We start from the raw sequence: 23,251 nt of genomic DNA on the forward strand, positions 1-23,251 counted from the left end.
TCCACAGTCACATGGTCAAGGCTCATGGCTGCTCCAGAGTGTGACAGACTTGTACAGAAAGTATATCCTTTCATTCTTAACAAACTGGAAAATGGTATGAAATAAATAAATCATGTGAGCTTAAAAATGGCACAAATCTTGTTCAGTGAGAAGTGTCTTCCTTAAAAAAAACTTTACTGAGGTATAACTGATATACAAAGAACGGCACAGATTTAATGTGTACAATTGGATGGGTTTGGACAAATGGCAAACAGCACAGTCAAGGCATTAGGCGTATCCAACACCTCCCAAAGTTTCCTTTGGTCCTTCTCTCTCTTTCTCTCTTCCTTTGGTAAGAATGCTTTGGAGATCTACCTCTTAGTGAATTTTAAAGTGCACAATACTGTACTGTTAACTCTAGACAATATGTTTTATGGAAGATCCAACATTCATCTAGCCTGTTCATTGAGCATAACTGAAATTTGATATTCACTGAACAGCAACTACTCATTTCTCCAACACTTCACAACAGTGGCAACCACTGTTACACCCTCTGTTTCTATGATTGCAAAAATTATAGATTCCTCAAATGAATGGAGTCATATACTATTTATCCTTCTGTGACTGACACACAATTGAGCCTGGAGGACAATATGCTCAGAGAAATATTTTCCTTGATGAAGTTTTATTCTGGCAAAATTTCAGATTTAGGATATTCTTCATGGACAGTCATTCTGCTTTTTCACTTCCAGTCCTTGGGGGTATAGATAATTTCCTTTTCCTTCTCTAAGTGATTAGGATATGAGATAGTCTAATCGACTTAGCATAATTAACATAATTTAAAGTGGAAGAATGTTGATGAGATGGAAATAACTTTTAAATGTATTGTCTATATGTAATATTGGTTAAATTTAGCACGAAAGCCAGTAAGTCACAGTTGGGTGAAAAAATAAGATTATTTGAAGACTTGCTCAATTTCTTTCTATTGTGAGGACTTTGTCTTACATACTCTGTCTGTAGTCTAACATTAAGTTGTTAATATCCACATCATAGGGAATATTTGATAATATTAGGAAACTGCCTTGAAATAGTGTTTAATAAATAAATGATGATGCTGTCTTCTAATTTTCATTTTTGCCTAATAATTTAATAAAACTGTATTTTTATTATACAATATTTATGAATTTCCTTCTACAATGTTAAGTATAATATGGATACCAAGATATGTAAAATTCTTAGTATATTTAATAAGACAAACGTTTTTGTATTGCCAAAATACAGTTAACCCATACAGTCAAAAATCTGAGCATAAATTTTACAGTTGGCTCTCTGTATCCCTGATTCTGCATCTGTGGTCCAACCAACTACAGATCATATAGTACTGTAGTATGTATTTATTGAAAAAAGAAACTGCCTCTAATTAAACCAACACAGTTCAAACCTGTGTTTTTCCAGGTCAATTGTAGTTTCTAATGCATATATTCTTTGATTTACCCAATAGACAATGCTGCAGCATTGAAATTTTTAAATAAGTAAAATAAAGTCAGAATATTAAGACAAAGGTGAATATTGTTAGAATGAGCAGTAAATTATATAAAATCAGAAATTACATAAGATGATTCCAGATGACATTCTTTTTGAGCACAAAGTGCAAATATTAATGATTTGTCCCATGCTATGTTCTGAACTCACTAAGGTCAAAATTTTAGATATATAATTTATCAAACATTGATTATATTCCTTGTTTTGGCACCTCATAAATGGATATTTGTTAAATTGAAAGGATAGTTGAATATAATTTTGGTAATGGATTGATACTTTTGCATTGACTTGATTGACATTCACTGATAATCAAACACCTGTGTGTAAGATACTATTTAAGCCCCATTGAGGATATCAAAAAAGAGTCTAAGGCATTTTTTTCTTTGGACACACCCACAGCATGTGGAAGTTCCTGGACCAGGGATTGAGCCCATGTCACAGCAGTGACCCAAGCTAGATTCTTAACCTGCTGAGCCACAAGGGAACTCCCTAAGACATTTTTAAAAATTTGAAATCAGAAAAAATAAAGGCTGGAGGAAAAGGTTGCAGGCTTGCAGAAATATATGGACACTTGAAATCACATATGCATTTAGTGTAGTTTTTGCTTCCACCAATCTGATTTTTATTTTGTTTTGTGTTCTTGGAGATAGAATCTGTTAAGGCCAATAAACTTACTTCAAAAAGGGAAATTTAGGAGTTCCCGTCGTGGCGCAGTGGTTAACGAATCCGACTAGGAACCATGAGGTTGCGGGTTCGGTCCCTGCCCTTGCTCAGTGGGTTAACGATCCAGTGTTGCCGTGAGCTGTGGTGTAGGTCGCAGACGCAGCTCGGATCCTGCGTTGCTGTGGCTCTGGCGTAGGCCGGTGTCTACAGCTCCAATTGGACCCCTAGCCTGGGAACCTCCATATGCCGCGGGATCGGCCCAAGAAATAGCTAAAAAAAAAAAAACAAAAAAAAAAAAAAAAGGGAAATTTATCAGCTGCTAGTTTTCTGGGGCAGAACAGCCACAGATTTCAGGTAAACGATCTGAAATGTTCTGTATCCAATTTCAACATGGCCCTGTAAGACTGATCCCCACCCCCAACTTTAGATGCCAGTTGCTAGCTCAGGTTGTCACCTACGCTTCCGATCAACTGACTGTAGACTGGAGGGTCCACTGATTTCCTCCTTGGGTGTTAAGAGTGGCTTACAGAACTCAAAGGAACATTTTAGTGGTTTACTATAAAAAGATATAACTCAGGAACAGTCAGATGGAAAGATGCAAAGGGGAAGTCATGGGACAAGGGGCAGGGCTTCCATGCCCTTTCCAGGGACACAGCTCTCCCAGCACCTCCAAGTTTTCACCAACCCAGAAGTTAATGTAACCCAGTCCTTTTGGGGTTTTAGGAAGGCTTCATGATAGGAATAATTGATAAATCATTGTTCTTGGTAATTTAACTCAATCTCCAGACTTTCTCCCCTCCCAGAGGTCAGAGGGGTGGGAATAAAAATTCCAACCCTCTAATCACATGGTTAGTAGTTACTTCTCCTGGCAACCAGTGTCCATCCTTAAGTGTGGTCTGGAAAGTCACCTCATTAACATAACACAAGACAACATTATGGCTCTCATCACTTAGGGAATTCCAAGGGTTTTAGGAGCTCTATGACAGAAAGGTGATGAAGATCAAACAAACATTTTTAAATTATAAATCACAGTACCACAGATCACTTTTTCGGAAAGTTCAGAAAAATTAGAGACAGTGATGTTATTTTGGAAGCTACTCAAATGATCATTTTAAGATTAAGAAAATGGCCTTAAATCCCACTAGATGTTACATCAACACCTTCCATGAAACATGGCATCTGCATACACCAGGGCATAGCGATGAAACACAATAAAAAGGGAACTTGACGCAACAGCTGTGTCTTTCAAACTTCCATTTTAAGCAAGCTAGATTCATGACAGTGTAAAAAAATATTCAACGGAAACCTCAATTAAATAGATTAGAGCGGCAAGAAGGGCGAGTCTCTTGCCCAGCAACCAAGGGCAGAGCCCAACAGGAAAAAGAATCTTTTCTTTCCTGGCAAGGACTCAGCCAATGGAAATCCCTGGACTCTGTTTACTATAGTCCTCCCAACTTTCTTTTCCCTTCTATAAAATGTTCCCCTTACCTTGCTGTGTGGAGGACTTGTATATATCTTGTTGTGATTGTAGATCCTGCATCGCAATTCTCTGCTGATCCCCCATCTTTCCTGGAGAACTATCTGGTGGTCCATTTGTTTCAGGTTAACAACTGTCATTTGCTTGAAATAGCTCTGTAAATGGCAAGTAGAATAATCAGTACATGTTTGTGTTGCCTAATTTCAGTGACTAGACTATAAAATAGTTGGTATTCTCTGTTCCACTCAGATTCATTGTACTATATTATACGTACAGTTAGAATTAAACAATTTTTTCATTAAAGTTAAATTAATCTTAATTTCAACTAATCAATTAACCAATTTTTATTTTTGCTATTCTTTTATTTCTGAATTTATCATACTTTTTTATTAGCTTCTAACATATATCTAAAAAGAAAATATGCATAAATATGAAATAAATACATAACGAGCCAATTAGCTTTACTTTTTGTTACCAAGCCCCATATAGCAAGGCCTGATGGACTCAGTGGCTCTTCCTACCACACTCCCATCAGCTGTATCGATTGTGGAAGACTCTAAAGATGTCTGGGGGCCTTCTTGACTAAGAAAAAGTACTGCATCAGCACTGAGGTAGAAATGGACTTATGTGACTTGCTTATTCTTGGACTATCTCTCGGCTTTCCTCTTTGTTCTATATCTTACACTCACCCCAAATTAGATCTCCAAACTGCCCCAACTGCCTATTGTGCTTCACTTTATTGTGCTTCACTTATACTACATTTTTACAAATTGAAGGTTCTGGGAATCTGTATGTCAAGCATGTCTATTGGCACCATTTTTCCAAGAGCATTTGTTTACTTCATGTCTCTGTGTTACATTTTGATAATTCTCACAATATTTGAAACTTTTAACTTATTGTATTTTTTATGGTAATCTGTCATCAGTGATCTTTGATGTTACTATTGTAATTATTTGGGGGGCACTGTAGAACATGCCCATATAAGACTGCAGACTTAATCAACAAATGTCCATGTTCTGACTGCTCCACCAACTGGCCATTTCTCTCTTTTCCTCTCCTCAAGCCTCCCTATTCCCTGAGACACAACAATATTGAAAGTAGGCCAATTAGCCCTACAATGGCTTCTAAGTGTTCAAATGAAAGGAAGAGTTGCACACCTCTCACTTTAAATCAAGTTAGAAGTGATTAGGCTTCTCGAGGAACGCATGTCGAATGCTAGTCCTCTTGTGCCAGTTAGCCAAGATGTGAATGCAAAGTAAAAGTTCTTAAAGGAAATTCAAGCTTCTATTCCAGTGAACATACAAATCCTAAGAAAGTAAAAGAGGATTCTTGTTGATATGAAGAAAGTTTTAATGATCTGGATACAATATCAGGCCAGCCACATCATTCCCTTAAGCCAAAGCATAATCCAGAGCATGGCCTAACTCTCTTCAATTCTACAAAGGCTGAGAGAGATGAAGAAGCTTCAGGAGAAAATTCTGAAGCTAGCAGAGATTGCTTCACGGAGATTAAGGAAAGAAACTGTCTCTATAAAATGAAAATGTAAGGTGAAGTAGCAAGTGCCAAGGTAGAAGCCACAGTGAATTATCTAGAAGATCTTGCTAAGATGCTTTATGAAGGTGGCTACAATGAACAACAGATTTTCAACGCAGATGAAACATCCTTCATTTGGAATAGAATGCCAACAAGGACATTCATAGCCAGAGAGGAAAAGTCAATGCCTGACTTCAAAGCATCAAAGGACAGGCTGACTCTGTTGCTAGGGGCTAATGCAGCTGGTGACTTAAAGTTGAAGCCAATGCTTATTTACCATTGAGAAAATCCTCAGGCTTTAAGAATTATGCTAAATCTACTCTGTCTGTAGTCTATAAATGGAACAACAAAGCCTGGATGACAGCACATCTGTTTACGACACGGTTTACTGAATATTTTAAGCCCACTGTTGAGAACTATTGCTCAGGCAAAAAGATTCCTTTCAAAACATTACTGCTCATTGGCAAGGCACCTGGTCACGCAAGATCTCTGATGGAGATGTACAGTGGGATTAATGTAGTTTTCATGCCTGCTAACAGAAAATCCTTTCTGCAGCCCATAGATTAAAGAGGGATTTTGACTTTCAAGTCTTATTTAAGAAATACATTTACTTTGTAAGGGTAGAGCTGCCATAGATAGTGATTCCTCTGATGGATCTGGGCAAAGTAAATAGAAAACTGTCTAGAGTTCATTCACCATTCCAGATGCCATTAAGAACATTCTTGATTCATGGAAGAAGTCAAAATATCAGCATTAATAGGAGCTTGGCAGAACTTGCTCCTAACCCTCCTGGATGACTTTGACAGGTTCAAAATCTCAGTAGAGGAAGTAACAGCAAGAACACTAGACTTAGAAGGTGGAGCATGAAAATGTGTCCAATTGCTTCAATCTTATGGTAAAATGTTCATGGAGGAGGAGTTGCCTCTTTCGGATGAACAAGGAAAACGGCTTCTCAAGATGTAAACTACCCTTGGTCAAGATGCTGTGAGAATAGTTGAAATGACAACGGAAGATTTATTTATTTATTTTTGTCTTTTTGCCTTTTCTAGGGCCACTCCTGCGGCATATGGAGGTTCCCAGGCTAGGAGTCTAATCGGAGTTGTAGCCATTGGCCTACATCAGAGCCACAGCAACTCGGGATCCGAGCCGTGTCTGTGACCCACACCACAGCTCACGGCAATGCCAGATCCTTAACCCACTGAGCAAGGCCAGGGATCGAACCCGAAACCTCATGGTTCCTCATCGGATTCATTAACCACTGTGCCACGACAGAAACTCTGACAACAGTAGATTTAGAATACTACAGGGATTTAGTTAATGAAACAGTGGCAGAGTTTGAGGGGATTAACTCAAATTTTGAAAAATTCTGCTGTAGTTAAAATTCTGTCAAATACTATGGCATGCTACAGAGAAATCATTCAACAAAGACGAGTCAATGAAGAAAGCTCCAAGGTTATGAAATGGCCACAGTCACCCCAACCTTCCGCAACCACTACCCGATCACTCTGCAGCCATCAACACTGAGGTGAGACCCTTCGACTGCCAAATGAGTATGACTTGCTCAAGGTACAGATGAAGGTTAGCATTTTTTAAACCAATAAAATATTTTAAAATTAAGGTATATGCATTGTTTTTTAGACATAATTCCATCGCACATTTACAGTGTAGTGTAAACATAACTTTTAAATGCAGGGGGAAAGCAGGGTATTCATGTGACTCATTTTGTTGTGATATTCACTTTATTGCAGTGGGCTGAAACTGAGCTGGCAATACACCTGAGTTGTGCTTGTAGTGATTTGTCTGGACTGTGTACTCTGTGTTTTCCAACCTGAATCATTAGGAGATATAGAGAGCTTAAGGGTTTGGGGCCTTGGCCATCCCTTCCCTCGGTCTGTCTTAATAGATTAGTAGAAGAGATTCAGTATCTCAAACCAATATATTATCCATGAGAAATAAGACCTTTGTATTGGAAATAGAGTCAACTCAGGGCATTTAATTAATGAGAACCCAGTTTGGGTGATAAGAGATTTGTTCTTAGGGTCAAGATGAAATCATATCAAAATAGGCATAGCTGCAATGCGTAAGTTTTGGGGTTTCGAATTGGTGGTATCGGACAGATTTTAATGGTACAGGACTGAATGCCCAGATTCTATTCCTTGTTGTGGTTTTGTGTTTTGTTTGATTTTAATCTCTTCCTCTTATTCATTACTATCATTCCCAAGTTATAGAAGTAAGGAGGTAACTTTGTCAGGGTCAACTTTTAGGGTTCAGTGTGGCATGTTCCTGAGAACCAGACCCAAATGTGCTCTCAAATAAGCTCGTGTGTGTGTGTGTGTGTGTGTGTGAATTTTGGGAATTGGGTGAGAAATAACAAAAATGGAGAAAAATTAAAACTGTAATCATAGTAATCTGCTTGGTTGGTCTCCAGAACATCCAGAGATGCGTTTTTTGTGTTTTTTTTTTGTTTTTATTTTGGTGGTTGTCTGACCTGGCTAAAAAGTCTCAAAATATATTAGGTTAAAAAAACAAGATTTTTAGTTGTAGTATATGAATTAGCCACAGGAAGTGATTGGAATTAGCTAACAAACAAAGACAAATGGATGCTCCGACCATTATTACATAGAGGTTTTTCCATCCCAACATCATCAGGTGAAGGAAAACCTTAAGCATATTACTACAAATAAGGGCTCGCCTTCATGGAACCCTCCCAATCTTGGAAGCAGGTTTAATAAGAGTAAAAAGGAAAACTACAGTTAGGAAATAAACTTCACAACTTTGTAAGTGAACTAAACATTATTGCTAAGATTTTGAAAAGTGGAAAAAAAAAAAAACTCAATGAGGCACAGAGTCATCTTTACACATAGGCTTTGGTACTGCAGTCCAATGACAATCCGTGTGGGAAAACAACAACAAAGATTACGGCAAGACGTCTTTTTCCTTTAAGAAAAGGAGAACCAGGACCCAGGTAAAAAATCACATTGACGTTTACAAACACTATCCATGTAAAGAGGTTAGGGAATCTCAAAGTAAGAGCGGTCTAGTTTTCTAATCAAGAATATGGCTTGCATAGAAGAGTGTGTGCCATTAAAGTTACAACCATTACTCAGGACCCAAAATATTCAGATTTGAGGAAATGGAAGATTGAAGGAAAAGCAGTAGATCTGCATTGATCCACAGGGACTTGGGCAAGTCTTCAGAAATACAGGTAACCCTGAAGGTTGAAGAGCACAAATTTCCATTTCAAATACATGTCCTACGGGATTTTCCAGATGAGCAGATGTATGAAAAGGAAATTTACTCAAAAGAAAAGAAACACACACAAAGGCATCATGAAGATTCCAAATATGTGATGTCTTTGCTCATCTCACCCAAATCTCTGATACTGAAAACTGGAAGTCACCATGTTGCTTTAAAATTTACTTTAAGAAATGCAAGTCAGGGTTTTAATGATCTAAAGTTAAACCCCTTATAGAACTCATTCATCCTATCATTCTAGTTACTTCCCATCAAGAGCCAAAGACAGTAAGCAAAGATTTGTGAAACACCAGAGGAAATTGCAAGGAAGAGACTCAAAAGTTCAAAGAAGAGCTGATGTCATCCCCCTCTTTCCCAACTGTCATAATGCCAGGTTCAGGTTAAGGGTGAGAAGGAGGGCAGAATAACACAAAAACTTGGCTTTAATTTACCTTGTCAGAAACACAAATAACTTATTAATAAGGTAATAGCAGGGCAGAGGTGAGGTGAGAGCCATGCCATGTGGGTGTTGGTAAAAAGAAGTAAGGGAATATTTCCTAATAATTCATTATACATGGGTAAAATTTTAATTAAGCAGAATTATTAGAAAATTTTACTGGATTTACATTTTTATTAAATGTGGCTTTGGTAACCTGTAGGAATCTTTTGCATATACTGGCATAGATGTTTTTGGTAGGATTTCAAAATTACTCTATGTGGCTTTTCATTAGTTAAAGGTTTTTAAAGTTCCAAGTTTTATTCGAAAACATAGTAATATTTAAAGGAATTATTGACTTTTTAAACTGATACATTGATGAAATGGAATTCCATACCTCAGAAAAATTTGTGAAATAAAGACAAGGGGAACATATGGAACGGTGAAAGATTTCAAGAAGTGCAAAGGAATCAAATGAATTTTGAGGTAAGATTAAGTAAACTCGTGACCTTTCTTTGCAAAGCTCCACTTTATCCCACCTTCTCTCATTTCTCAACCTTCCTTGTTATAAATAATAAATATTATACCTTCGTAAAGTCCAGATTTTTCAAACAGATTCCTTATTCTACTTTCTCAACAATTCTCGAACCTCTTTCATTCTTAACTCTTTTCATTCATACCTGCATCTCTCTCTCTTTTTTTTTTTTTTTGGTCTTTTTAGGGCTGCATTTGCAGCATACAGAGGGTCCAATCTCAGCTGAAGCTGCCGGCCTACACCACAGCTACAATGCCGGATCCTTAACCCACTAAGAAGGCCAGGGATTGAACCCACATCCCCACGGATACCAGGCACATCTGTTAACTGCTGAGCCATGATGGGAACTCCATACTGCACACCTCCTACACCATTATACTTTCATCCAACTCACTGTTATTCACTGGATTCTACAGGCCAGGCACTATCCCAAACACCGGAGAGCCTGCTGGAGAAACTTCTGAAGCATAGAGATAGATTCTAACGAAATAAAAACTGACTGATTGAAACCAGTGAGTCATTATTTCATGAACAAGACAAAACTGCTATCTTTTTGTGATATGAATGGTAGAAATAAACCCTGTTTAAAAGAAAATAGATGCAGGCAAGTTTGGGAGTGATCCATGACATATGAACGGGTCCTATTCGAAGATTTACAGGTTCTTTGTCATTTCTCATCTTTCCCCACCATTCTGCAGCACTTTGTTTTCTGGCCAATCCTTCTGTGCCATGCTTTTTTCCCTTGGCTTCCCTGAGGAGACTTTCTTCAAGTTCTTTGCTATGTTGCATCCATTTCCACCTCTCATTTCGAAACTCCTTAAAATATATGCATTTCTCCAAATCTTCTCTCTCTCATCTCATTCAGCATTAAGGATTTAACTAAAACTCCTGTAATCATCATCAACACTGTTTCACCGGCATCACAAATGAATTATGTGCATAATTAACTACCTCATTTTCCCAGCCAAACCAACTCTTTATATCACCTATTTATCTGTGCTCTACTTGAGATTTCATTTAACTTACTGCTCTGATGTCTCTCCATCATGAATTCAATCTTTGCCCACTCAAATATTTTAAAGTTTCTTTGGCGTTCCCATTGTGGCTCAGTGGGTTAAGAACTGGACATAGTGTCTGTGAAGATGTAGGTTTGATCCCTGGCCTTGCTCGGTGGGTTAAGGATCTGGCATTGCTGCATGGTGCAGCGCAGGTTGCAGATACGGCTTGGATCCCCCTTTGCTTGGCTGTGGTATCGGCCAGCAGCTGCACCTCCTATTGGACCCCTAGCCTGGGAACTTCCACATGCTGCAGATGTGGCCCTAAAAAGAAAAATAAGTGATAATAAAAGTTTCTGAAATATTTTCCCTCACCTCCAAAACCCCATCTTGTGCAGTCTTATTTGGCCTATATTATTTCAATATTTTAGGACTGGATTCTCAACATCATTTTTCCTGGTAATCACCCCCATTCTTTGCAATTCATTGTACTTGGGCTTTAAAGTGCTTTGCTTGAAGCCTACCTTGTGTCACTTCCTTGCCCCCAAACAAACACACATCAAATTTTTGATGGCTCTAGATGTCCAGAGAGTGCTCTACTGAGCATGATGTTTTATCAGAGAACTTATGCACATGTCTTCCATAGTCCCAGACCAGACTAGATTCCTAGAAGGCATGTTCCATATTTAATTAACATCATTTTCCCTGAGTAACATAATGCCTGCCTTGGGGTTGTTGAGTGGAAGCTAAATCTGTATTTGTTGCATAGACAATTGCGCTGGAAAGTCTGAGCCAGGAAGATTCCTCCGTCTTCTTTTGTCTTCTTCCCATTTTCACTTCAGTAGCAGAGTAACTGCCTTCTTTTTCTTGAGGATGAATTTAGAGATAAAGTCTTTACTTAGAGGTATTTTTTTGGGGGAAGCGAGTGGCAATGTTTTGTAAGAAAAGATGTTCCTAGTCCTAAATTATAATTTGGAATGCATTTTTCAAGTAAGGAAAAGTGTATATATTGGTTAGATTCAGTTGAAATGATGCAATTGATACTCTATTTCTGGGCGTAAAAATTAAAGAGAACTTCAAGGATTCTGGAAACTAAACTATTATGGTGATTTCTATACAGAAGTATTTTCCAAACTTCAAAAAATGATTTGCAATAAGCTTTTTAATACAACATATACATAATTTGGATTCCCAACATGAAGCTAAGTAAAAATGAAGTTACCTTATTCTAGAGGATTCTTTATTTTAAAAAAGTTTTTATACATTTTAAAAATTGCTGAAAATATTAAGGATTTTATACAATTTCAAAAATACTGTTTCTGTCAAGTTTTCCAAATATGTGTTCTATTAAAGTGTAATAGCCTTACTTCACTTTCAACTTTATAATATTCTGGTATCTTGCTTAAACATAATTTTTTGAATGTCTATGTCTTAGTGTATATTTAGAAATAGATTTGTGCCTACAAAAATAGACTTAAAAGGTAATCGTACCTTTTAAACATTTAAACAAGTTTGATCTGTCTTTTTGTTTAAATTTTGTAGCAAAAGTCAGAATTTGTTGTCTTTTGGTACAAAGCTCATACTTCCCACTCATTTTTATTTTTAATTTTTTGTTTGTTTGAGAATATCAGAAATATCAGGCATCATTTTTGGAATAATTTTCCAGATGTTGCCCCACTAGTTATCGATATAAATGCATTTGCAGGAAAGTTTAATTGCTGCAAATTCAACTCAGGATCCTGTTTATTTTCCTAATTGCTCCCAGGCATTGAAGGAGTGGTTAATATATTAGAAACCTCCTGTTTTCCTGAACCTTTGCCTTACCCACTGGCAATTTTGTTAGGGAGAAAAAAAATCTGCTTTTCATTTATTCTCCCTACCTTGAAAGCACTTGCATGAGGTCTGGCAACATTATTCTGAAGAGAGTCCTTGAAAAACTTTTCTCTTGCATCTTCTTATATGATAATACCATCTTATCCCATTTGTCACAAAGGTGTGACAACTGTTATTATTATCACATGTGTGTATACAACTGTATTACTCCCATGACAAAAAAAGTACTTTTAATTTCACGTTGTGAGGTTCTGACTACAAACTGTAAATCATGATAACGGAGAAGTAGCCCTGTCAGGGACAGTAGGTAAAATACATGAAGAGATGATACACAAGTGTGGGGTCTCTGTAGTACCAATGGCTACCTGGTGCTGGGGAGCATGGGGGACACTGGGGAAGTCAGAGTGGCCATTCAAAATACTCCACCTTATGAAACTGAACAGTAAGATTTTTGCTCCATGTTTCACCATATTAATAACTGAGAAGTCACAAAAGAAGAAATAATTTCAATGTCTTTTTTTGCACACACTGCTTCTTTCTTTTCACTGCAATGTTTTCTAATTCTGAAGTGGCACCTTCAAAGAAAGAATCTTCCCTTTCTCCTTGCCTCTCTCTTACCTCCACCAGATAAATTCTGTCCCCAGATATTAAAAATATCAATAATTTTTTATTTCAAATACTCAACTCAATATCTTTATTGCAAATATAACATTAAAATACTATTTTTATTCAGCAAGAAAAGTAAAACTGCAATTACCTACTTGGCTGCCTCTTTGTAGCTACCTAATCAAGTTGTACTGACGAGTTCTGTGGTTCCTCACATTTCAGAAAATCTTATTTCTCATTAGAGGAATTTTAATAAATTAGTAACTAACATTATCACACTTTCTTTTGATGATTTATTGTCATTTTGTTCGCTGGTCCTTTCTTACATTCCGTGACCCAATAAACTCTCTAAACAAACTCTCCACATCTTTACTGTTAAAGTGAATTATTGCCTTCCCCTGCCCCCATGACTAATTCTTTACCCAATTCCCTTTCATTCTGGGACCATGATGACATCACATCCCTCGTATCACTGCTTACTGTAGTTCCACCGAAAGTTCTACATTTTCTATTGCAAAAATTCCCCCAAACTGACCTTCCTTCCTCCTAATTTTAGCTCTGTGATCTTGGGAAAGTCACTTCGACTCTATAGTATATGCAATTTTTATTTGTAAAAGTTGGATTTGTTCTGGTTGACACTTGAAGCCCATTCTAGGTCTAACAATCAATCTCTATCCTGGCTTCCCTGACTTTTCCTATTTTCCATAAACTCATCCTATGAGGCTAATGTAATTGATACTGACTTCAGTCAGAAATGAAATCATTCTCAGTAATACCAATAGCTAAATATGTGTTTTTTGCCTAATTTAATCAATGGATTATTAACATACTGATAATTTATAATCAACATTTCCTTTCAAATATTTCCATTTGACTTCTCTCAGTAAATACCGATTTTTATGTATAACATTTCGAGCTGATGCAAATGAATAATGAAATTTATACTTTCGTAGGTTCCCCTCCCTCCCTTCATATTTCTAAGCTCTTGCTAGAATCCTACCCTCATTTCAGAAAATAATTTTTTATAGGCCTCCTATTTTTATTCATTGTGCTAATTAGATTTTTCAGAGCCCTGTATTTTTGTGTTATGATTTAATAAAAATATACAATCTTTCTCTTAAACACACACATATTATACAAGTCTTACAGAGACATATTCAGGTCGTGCTTTTATTTTTGCAACAGTAACAATCTTAATATAAAATAAATCACTTCCTTTCTCCTGCATATGTCAGTGCTTACCACTTGTGTCATTTTCTTCACACCCTTTCACTGTAGAAACAGATGTTATATGCCAACTGGAAGAAAACGTGCTAGCAGGCATTTGCAGACCACCTGGCTACCTGGATGGGGTTTTGTGCTCCCAGGGCTGGTTTTTCCATCTTTGTGATTCATTTAGCCTTACTTCTTGGTCAGTCAGATAATAATTTCCAACAGCCAAAAGCAATTGACTTTGTGTGGAGGAATTAAAGAAGGATGCGATGGTTTACATCATAGGACAAGGAGACACGTTGACCCTTCTGCACTGAACATGTAGCCTGAAGAAGAATGTGAAATACCTAGATGTCAGTGAAGTTCCCAAAGGTTAACTATATATTTATAGATGTAATTGCAAAATGTTCCTAGGGCATAGGGTATCTCTGAAAATGCTTTGTGAAGCTGGTTTTTATTTTTTTCAATTTTTAAAATTATAGCTGATTTACAATGTTCTGTTAAGTTCTCCCGTACAGCAAAGTGACCCAGTTAAACATATACATATATATATATTCTTTTTCTCACATTATCCTCCATCATGTTCCATCACAAGTGATTATAGTTCCTGTGCCTATTTTTAATACATGCCCAGCCACATGAGGAATAGAACCTATGAAAATGTCTGATTTCTATAGCATGACTAATTGTGCTTTGTGTACACAACATGGGCTAGCTACACAGCTTCTCTCTGGTGACAGAAAATTTGAATGTGGTTTTTGTCTCTTCTCCACTCTTACTTTCACCTCTATTTCAGCTAAGATATCGTCCCCCTTTCTAAAGCTTAAATCGGTAAAATGCCAATTCTTTCTCCTCTGCTTTCCATATTCATTTAGTCATCCAATTCTTTGAAATCACTTTTATATCCTTTCTCACATGTATTACTTTCCTGGAATATGGCTGTAGTTCATTAACTAGTAACCTACTCTCCAGTTTTGTACCTATCTAATACATATTACACATTGATGCCATCATATCTCCTCAAAGTTCACTACTGATATCATTTTATTGTTTGAGAATTACAGCAGTGCAGAGTGGAGAGCCTTGAGTTCAGACTCCATTATGTGTGATTTGGGGCATATTACCTAAGTGCTCACTGTGCCTCAGCTTACATAACTGAAAAATAGGAATAATAACAGTGCCTCACTTAGAGTTTATTAGGGTGAAATGTGTTGGTACGGTTAGAGCTTTCAGAAAGGTTCATAGCACACACTAAGCAGTTGGTAAGTCTTTCCCAGTATGATTTAAAAACTAGCAATGGGTTCCCAGTGGTTCTAGGCACATTAATGCAACAGCCAAGATTCTCTGAAGTTTGTCCAGATATTATGCTCCCGTAAACACAATTTAGAGTCTGGATGAGAGGAAATACTGACTAAAGGTTAATTACCTTTTAAGATGCCAAGTGGCCAGTTGGACAACTGATGGAAATATATAATATAAATACTTCATTAGAAGATAGATAAGAAAAAGCTTGCTTGCTAGCTTTTTTTTTTTCATTATATGTACGGAAGTGTTTCACTACTGATTTTATTAGGAACACAGCACTTAGCACAATTTCACTGGAACATCCTCCAAATGGTTACATCACAGTTATTTCAAATGTTCAGTTGATTACTTCTCCCACTACACTATGCAACCTTAAACGTATATGGCCTGGCCATATAATAGTCATATCAACAGATCCCCTGCATAGCCTAATGCACAACATAGAACAGGTGTCCTAAGAAAGCCATCATCAAACATTTGAGAAAACAGCCCATTAGATCTTATCTTGCGAGTCAGCCTACCTCTTTTACAAAGCATCTTCATGTATATTTATTTTCAAGATGCAATAAAGTTGGTGGTGAAACGTACTGAGTAGGGGACTTTTTTTTTTTCTTCAGGAGGCATTTCTGCAAGATTTGGGCATGGGGATGGCATAATGACTATAATTTAAGCTACTGCACTGGTCCTTATGAAGTGTCTGTACATTTAAGGCTCCATATGGTAATTACGACTTCCTTAGAATGAGTCAGGGTTGTTTATGCTTTCATAAATCAAGCAGCTGCAGCAGAGCAGACAGACTCCATATTAGCACTTCCTCCTAAGACTGTGAATGTGTTTAAAAATTTTTTGCAAATTTCTCATGAATTCAAGTTGTTTGTTAGAAGTGATAGTTTTATGAGACTGCCACATGGAAAATGTCCTTCACTCTCAGATTTTCCATTTGTGATATAAATCCACATTTAGTACCATTTTTAGAGAGGCATTAAAGCTGATATAATAACCCCCAGCTGAGTTTGATAAAAGGAGAGCTTAATTTACAGGTAAAGTATGGTTATATGAAATGACAGCTAAAAAGTTATGAGTAAGACTTAGAATAAAATTACACACTAACTGGTTGATAATTTATTTCTTGCATTCAGTCTTTTGACTTTACAGGGAAAATGCTGCTATAGCAAGTACTCAAGTAGTTTCTTTAGCATTACAGACTGTTTTGAGGTTACACTGAAATAGGTGGAACTATATATGTTTTATTAAAAATACTACATATGTGGTGAATATTTACAATAATTGACACATATACTATCTGGTTGTATATATTTTTTATTGATGGGATTTAATCACGCTAGCTTTGGTGAATGATTTTATATTTCAAGCTCAGTTTTATCAGCCATAAAATGGGAGTGTCGAACTCCAGCATGATTTTTTTTGACAAGAAAACTTTGAAGAAAGGTAGCTGTATACATCAGAAAACAAAATTTAGGAGAAGAAGAAAGTATGGTTAAAGAATTATACCACTGTACATATATTTTATTAAATAGTCAATTAAATGACATAGAACATATTAACTATTTCTTTTTCTCCTCCTCTCAATCTTCCTTCTCCTTCCTCCTTTTCATTTTGTTTTTTAGCTAGAAAGGATGTAAAATATCACAGAATGAGTTTTCCTTATTTTATATGTGAAAAATTGAAAAGCATAGAAGCTAAATGAAATTTCTGTGGCCATGTATTGACAAATTATAAAGCTGGAACTTGAAAGCTATTTCTCTACCATCAAGGTGATTGCTTTTTTCGTTATTTCATTTCTGGTGTGGAATCTACATTATCGTATGTGACAGATGAAGTAAATGAGTTTTCTGAGAAATTAGTGAAATAGTGGTCAGGAAAAAAATAATGAAGGCAGTGAGTACAAAGTGTTAAATGTTTATATTCCTTGTTACTGCCTTTTCTATAAAGACAATATTCTATTTCTAAGATGTAATAATTAGCTTTCATTTGATCTATTCTTTTATGCTTTTGTATTTTCAAACTATATTAAAAGTATGCACATTTTCCTATCAAGTGCTATTACAAGTATGATATATTTTAATGAAATCAGGCATAACACTGTCCTATTTAGGATTTATGTCCTACTTTGTATTCTCACACACAATTTGACATTCAAAACATATGACCTATTCATTCTGAGTGTTGATTAAAGCCAAAATAGAACAATTATTTCAGACTGATACTCTGAATGGAATGAAAAGTAAGACGGTAACTGAAATAAATGCCTTAGGAGTGAAGACTTTTTGAGGAAATATGTTAACGCAGGAGAGAAATCACTAATGATTATGAGAGGAGCTAGCGGAGTTCCGATCATGGCTCAGCTGAAATGACTCTGACTAGCATCCATGAGGATGCAGGTTCCATCCCTGGCCTTGCTCAGTGGGTTAAGGGTCCAGTGTTGCTGTGAGCTGTGCTGTAGGTCACAGATGCGGCTCAGATCCCGCATTGCTGTGGCTGTGGTATAAGCCGCCAACTATATCTTCTGTTATACCCCTAGCCTGGGACCCTCCATATGCTGCGTGCGGGTGCAGCCCTAAAAAGACAACAAACAAACAAACAAAAACCACCCAAGAGGAGCTTGCTGCCTTCACAGTGGGAGTCGCCATCCCCCGTGCTTGTGTGGCTTGTCATCTGTGTTCTCTCTTTCCTTCTCCTCAGTCCTGTCACTGTAGATTGTAAGCTTCCACTTCAGGCCATACATGGGGATGAAGGCATCCTTACCAGGGAGTATATAAAAGCTCTCTGACTAAAGTGAGGATTGTTTAGTAATCAAGATAATTTGTATTATTGCCACTTCAAATTTATTCCTCTGTTGGCTTTTCCTTGTCATCTCTAACAGGTTCAAAATGTTCTTTCCCAAATAGCACTGAAATTACCTTCTTGTCCTACCTTCTGGCATCCATGTGCATCCCTTTTTTCAGAGTCTGTTTGGCTTTTCCCTGACTCTTGAGCTGTGTGTTTACCCACAGGGAGTTCTGCTTTGACTCAGTGATTTGTTCTGAATAACCCTTCTTGCCTGCCTTGACCAAGCTTCTCCAATCTTTGCCCTATATCTACAGCTGGCTGCATTCAGCAGAACATTGTAGAGTATTCTTCCACAAGGGAGTTGAAGAAAAAAATTTAAAAACATTTTACCATTGTCATCATATACATACATTACACATGTATTTGTATTTTTAATCAGAATAATATACAGGGCAACAACTTACAATGGCCTAAAATTTTAGCAGCTTGTTTTTAAAAAGAAGAGTCATTGACAGAGCACTTTACTTTGTGCCAGGCACTCCACAATTTTTTTTTACATGTCATTTCTTTAATTATCATAGCATTATGACTTGAATAGCATGACCTCAGTGTTTCAAAGTAAGATACTGAAGCTGAGAGGTGTTAAATTGTCGAGCTTTGTTCTCATCATAAGCAAGTGGCAGAGCTAGGATGTGAAGGCAAGTGCATTGGACGCAAAAGTTACATTGTGCTGTCATATAATATTGCTGTACCACCCATGCAAGTTTTGATCTCACCTCACAGGACGCATTTTATCTAGTTATTGGTCCTCATTTTAGAACAAGATGGCTATGGAACATCCCAGCATCTTTTCTCCTAATCAAGTGACTGTGAGAATGTCCTGCTGAAAATATTTCTTAATGACAAAAAATATACATTATTCTACACTTCACATATTTATCCGGCTGCATTGATATTCACATGGGTTAAAAAAAATGGGCTCAGGCTGTTTTCTGGACAGTATCTGCTATGACACTTACAAAACAAGAGCAGATCATTGTTTTTGATCAAGGCTTTTGAGGTTGAAGTTTATGAGCTCTCATCACTTTCAAGTATTCTTTGAGTCACCTGAAAAAGAATATTTGTGTATACATGTGCATATATGTATCCTGTGTGAATTTTTTCTCTTTTTTTGACCATGCCCATGGCATGTGGAAATTCCCAGGCTAGAGACTGAAGCTATGCCATAGCAGTGACTCAAGCCACTGCAGTGACAATGCTGGATCCCTAATCTGCTGCTCTGCAAGAGAACTCCTAAATTTTTTGATAGACATAATTATCTATAGATATATTCATTTATCTATATGAATATATATTCATATTAGTATATTCTTTTTGTTGATATATTCATTCAAATCTTAAAGTATTCTAAGTTCTAGACTTAGAGTCCAATAGCACAACCTCTAAAAATTCACTACTAGGTAGAAATCAATTCTATTTTATGTATAGTCAACAAGCAATGAATTCACTGAAATGTACTACCATTTAATTGCCTTTTTCTGCTTAAGGTGCAATCATAGAATGAGCTATTTCAAGTGTTGACTTTTGAAATCTTGATGTGAAAATAAATTTTGCTCACATCTATCCTGGAATCTTTCTTAGGAAGAAAATGAGATTATGGAACTGGAAGAAGGAAACTCTTCTAAATTCTCTACAACTAAACCAGGTTGGTTCTCTCTGTACATTTAATTAAGTGCTCACAAGTATTTATGTCTTTTTTAGTCTCTGAATCCTAACCTCTTGAATCTTAGAATTGAGCAACAGAAATTGTGTAGTTTAGTTTGTGAGGAGATGCTGAAGAAAACAGAGGATTTGTTATTGTTCTAGTGCAGGGAAGGGAAAGAAGAGAGCAGATGAGGGTAAGAAGATAGAAAAAAAAAAAAAAGAAAAGATGGTCTAACATCATTGCAAACAGACCAGAGGACTTTTATGAGTAGATAGCAAATTGTAACTTGTTTGCTTTCTTAACGATAAGGTAATAATACTGATAATTAATATTCTTGGACTTCTACTTTGTGTCCAGTCATTGTGTTAATGAAATATGCACTATCTCATGAATTCCTTATTACTATCATCTTACAAGTAAGTGACCGAGATCATACAAAGAGCAAGTGGCACAACCAAAGCCTAGATTCAAATTTATATCTATTTTTCCCCTCATATTCTGCTGTAAATCCCCTCCAGCTCATCTGCTTTCGGTGTCTGTTCTACAGGAAAACAACTGCTAATAAAACTGCTTGTGTATGGAGTGCATGTGTTTGCACATTTGATATTTGTGTTTGTTAGCTTATTTTGGTTAAAACTAAGGCAAGTAGTTGAGTTATCTATTTGCATGGATTCCAGTGCAGAGATAAAGAAGTACTTTGAGAAGTAAAAAAAAAAAAAAGAAAAGAAAAGAAACAAACAAACAAACCTGAAACCTCAGGTTACCAAGATAGTATAATCTTTTCTGTTGTTTCAAAAAATGTTTTTGCATATTTGAGATTTTCCATGAGACACAGATTGAATAAAATCTATCTTTACATTAAGGGATAGGATGACCTCAGCTGACATCTGAGGTACAGCTGAAATTGCACAATTTGGTTTTGCGGAGTTTATGTCTAACTTTACTAATCATGTAGTTAGTAATATTTTCTGCATTTGTTTTATCTGGCAATTTTACATCAAAATAGCCTGGGTTACAGTTTGAGACTTAATATCATTCCATTTCAGGTGTGGTATATTATTTATCTCTTTTTTTTTTGTTATTGTTGTTTGTTTGTTTTTGCTTTTCAGGGCCACACCTGCAGCATATAGAAGTTCCCAGATTAGGGGTCGAACTGGAGCTGCAGGTGCTGGCCTATGCCACAGCCACAGCAAAGCCAGTTCTGAGCCGCATCTGTGACCTACCACTACAGCTCACAGGAATGCTGGATTCTTAACCCACTGAGGGAGGCCAGGGATTGAACCTGCATCTTCATGGATACTAACCTGCTGAGCCACAACAACAACTCCTATTTATCTCTAGTTTTGAGAAAAGTGAACACCTGTTTCAGTTAGCTCAAAATAGTCATGGTTTATGCCTTTGTCTTAGAAAAATTATTAATAGAGTCCTAGTCTGTACAGTAAATGACATGGTCACCTTATCTTTTAGCACTATGTCTATTTCTTATTCTCTGATGAATTCTTAAAGGCAATTTACTGATTTCACCTTCAAGTTTTCTAAGTTCACAATGATGCAATCCAATTAGACAAAAAAAAATGAACTCATACTCTTGATGCAATTTCTGAGAAATATTGCTGTCATATATCTAGAGTTGACTCTTAGATGTGAGAGAATATATCCCCTATATTTCTCTTCTAAGGAAAGCAGTATAGACTAACGGATAAAGTGAGGACATTGGATTCAATTATGCCTGGGTCCGTCTCTCAGCTCTGGTAATAATTAGTTATACGAATTTCAGAACTTTATTTTTGAACTGCTACTCTTTGATTCTGTATTTCTTTATCCTTAAAATGGGTATGCTCCAATAAATATACTTAATAATGCTGAAAATGTTAAATTGGCACTATAAAATAATTAGCATTATATATGACATAGTGTAGGACTAGGCTTTGATAAACAGTCACTTTATTCCAGTTATTATGATCTTCTTTTAAGAAATGACCTTCGATATTAATCAGGTCATGGGCGAATTATATCTGGCCCAAGCAGAAAATAAATTTCTGGGTTTAAATGAACCCAGTCCTTTTATTCACCATTTTTTAAATATAAAAATAATTATTATATGAAAAAATAAGCTCCATCATTGAAGTAAATAATGGGAATGACATATTTGAAAATGTTAGAAACAGAAGTAATTGCCTTACGTATATTCACAAATAAATATTTAACTTGCCACACATAGTTTGGTATTGTTTCAGAGCATTTTTTTCTTTTCTATTTTTTTATATGTGGTATTTTTATTTATTTTTTTTAATTTTAATTTTTTATTGTTATTTTCCCAATACAATTTTTTTTCTACTGTACACCATGGTGACCCAGTTACATATATATGTAGAACTATCATTAATAAGTCCACAAGTAACAAATGCTGGAGGGGGTGTGGAGAAAAGGGAACCTTCCTGCACTGCTGGTGGGAATGTAAGCTGGTACAAGCACTATGGAGAACAGTATGGAGGTGCCTTAGAAAACCACACACAGAACAACCCCATGACCCAGCAACCCCACTTTTGGGCATATATCTGGACAACAATTTCCTTGAAAAAGACGCATGCAACCACATGTCCACTGCAGCACTCTTCACAATAGCCAAGACATGGAAACAACCCAAATGTCCATCGACAGATGATCAGATTAGGAAGAAGTGGTTTATATACACAATGGAATACTACTCGGCCATAAAAAAGAACAAAATCATGCCATTTGCTTTTTTTTTTTTTTTTTTTTTTTTTTTGCTATTTTAAAAATAATCTACTTTGAGGAGTTCTCATCATGGCTCAGTGGAAATGAATCTGACTAGCATCCATGAGGATACAGGTTCCATCCTTGGCCTACCTCAGTGCCCTGAGCTGTGGTGTAAGTGGCAGATGTGGCTCAGATCTGGTGTTGCTATGGCTGTGGTGGAGGCCAGCAGCTAGAGGTCAGACTCAACCCCTAGCCTGGGAACTTTGATATGCCCCAGGAGCGGCCCTAAAAAGCCAATAAAATAAAATAAAATGACTTTGAAATATAGTTTCTGAATTAAAAAAAATTCAACTTGTAAATCTCTGCCTCTCACCTGATTCCCAAATTTTCAGATAAATTGAGGTACTTTACTTCCATTATATTTCTCTTTTTAAGAAAACAACTTTATTGAGATATAATTTACATATCATAAATTCACTCACTTTAAGTATAAAACAATGATTTTTCATAAATTTACCAAGTTGTCCTATCATCACTATATCTGATTTTAGAAGATTTTTATCACCCCAATAAGATCCTTCATATCCTTTTACAATTGATCCCTTTTCCCACCCCAGCCCCAGGCAAAAATGTTAGTTTTACTTTTCATTTTTTGTCTTTTTATGGCTGCACCCGTGGCATATGG

The 23,251-nt window shown here is 36.5% G+C and overlaps 2 long non-coding RNA genes across 3 annotated transcripts in view; one reads left to right on the top strand and one right to left on the bottom strand.

The window, feature by feature from the left end:
* Nucleotides 2,473–23,251, bottom strand: part of LOC110255835 — a 542,938-nt gene continuing 522,159 nt past the window's right edge. The window contains exon 3 of the long non-coding RNA XR_002336710.1: nucleotides 2,473–3,816. This is a non-coding gene — a long non-coding RNA (uncharacterized LOC110255835). The remainder of the gene's footprint in view (nucleotides 3,817–23,251) is intronic.
* LOC106505319 overlaps nucleotides 14,491–23,251 on the top strand; it is a 63,823-nt gene continuing 55,062 nt past the window's right edge. The window contains exons 1-2 of one of the 2 annotated variants that reach the window (XR_002336708.1): nucleotides 14,491–17,125; nucleotides 19,782–19,845. This is a non-coding gene — a long non-coding RNA (uncharacterized LOC106505319). The remainder of the gene's footprint in view (nucleotides 17,126–19,781; nucleotides 19,846–23,251) is intronic. The other variant, XR_002336709.1, reaches the window with a different exon arrangement.

The sequence above is a fragment of the Sus scrofa genome, chromosome 11 (assembly GCF_000003025.6).
Source record: "Sus scrofa isolate TJ Tabasco breed Duroc chromosome 11, Sscrofa11.1, whole genome shotgun sequence".
Taxonomy (NCBI): domain Eukaryota; kingdom Metazoa; phylum Chordata; class Mammalia; order Artiodactyla; family Suidae; genus Sus; species Sus scrofa.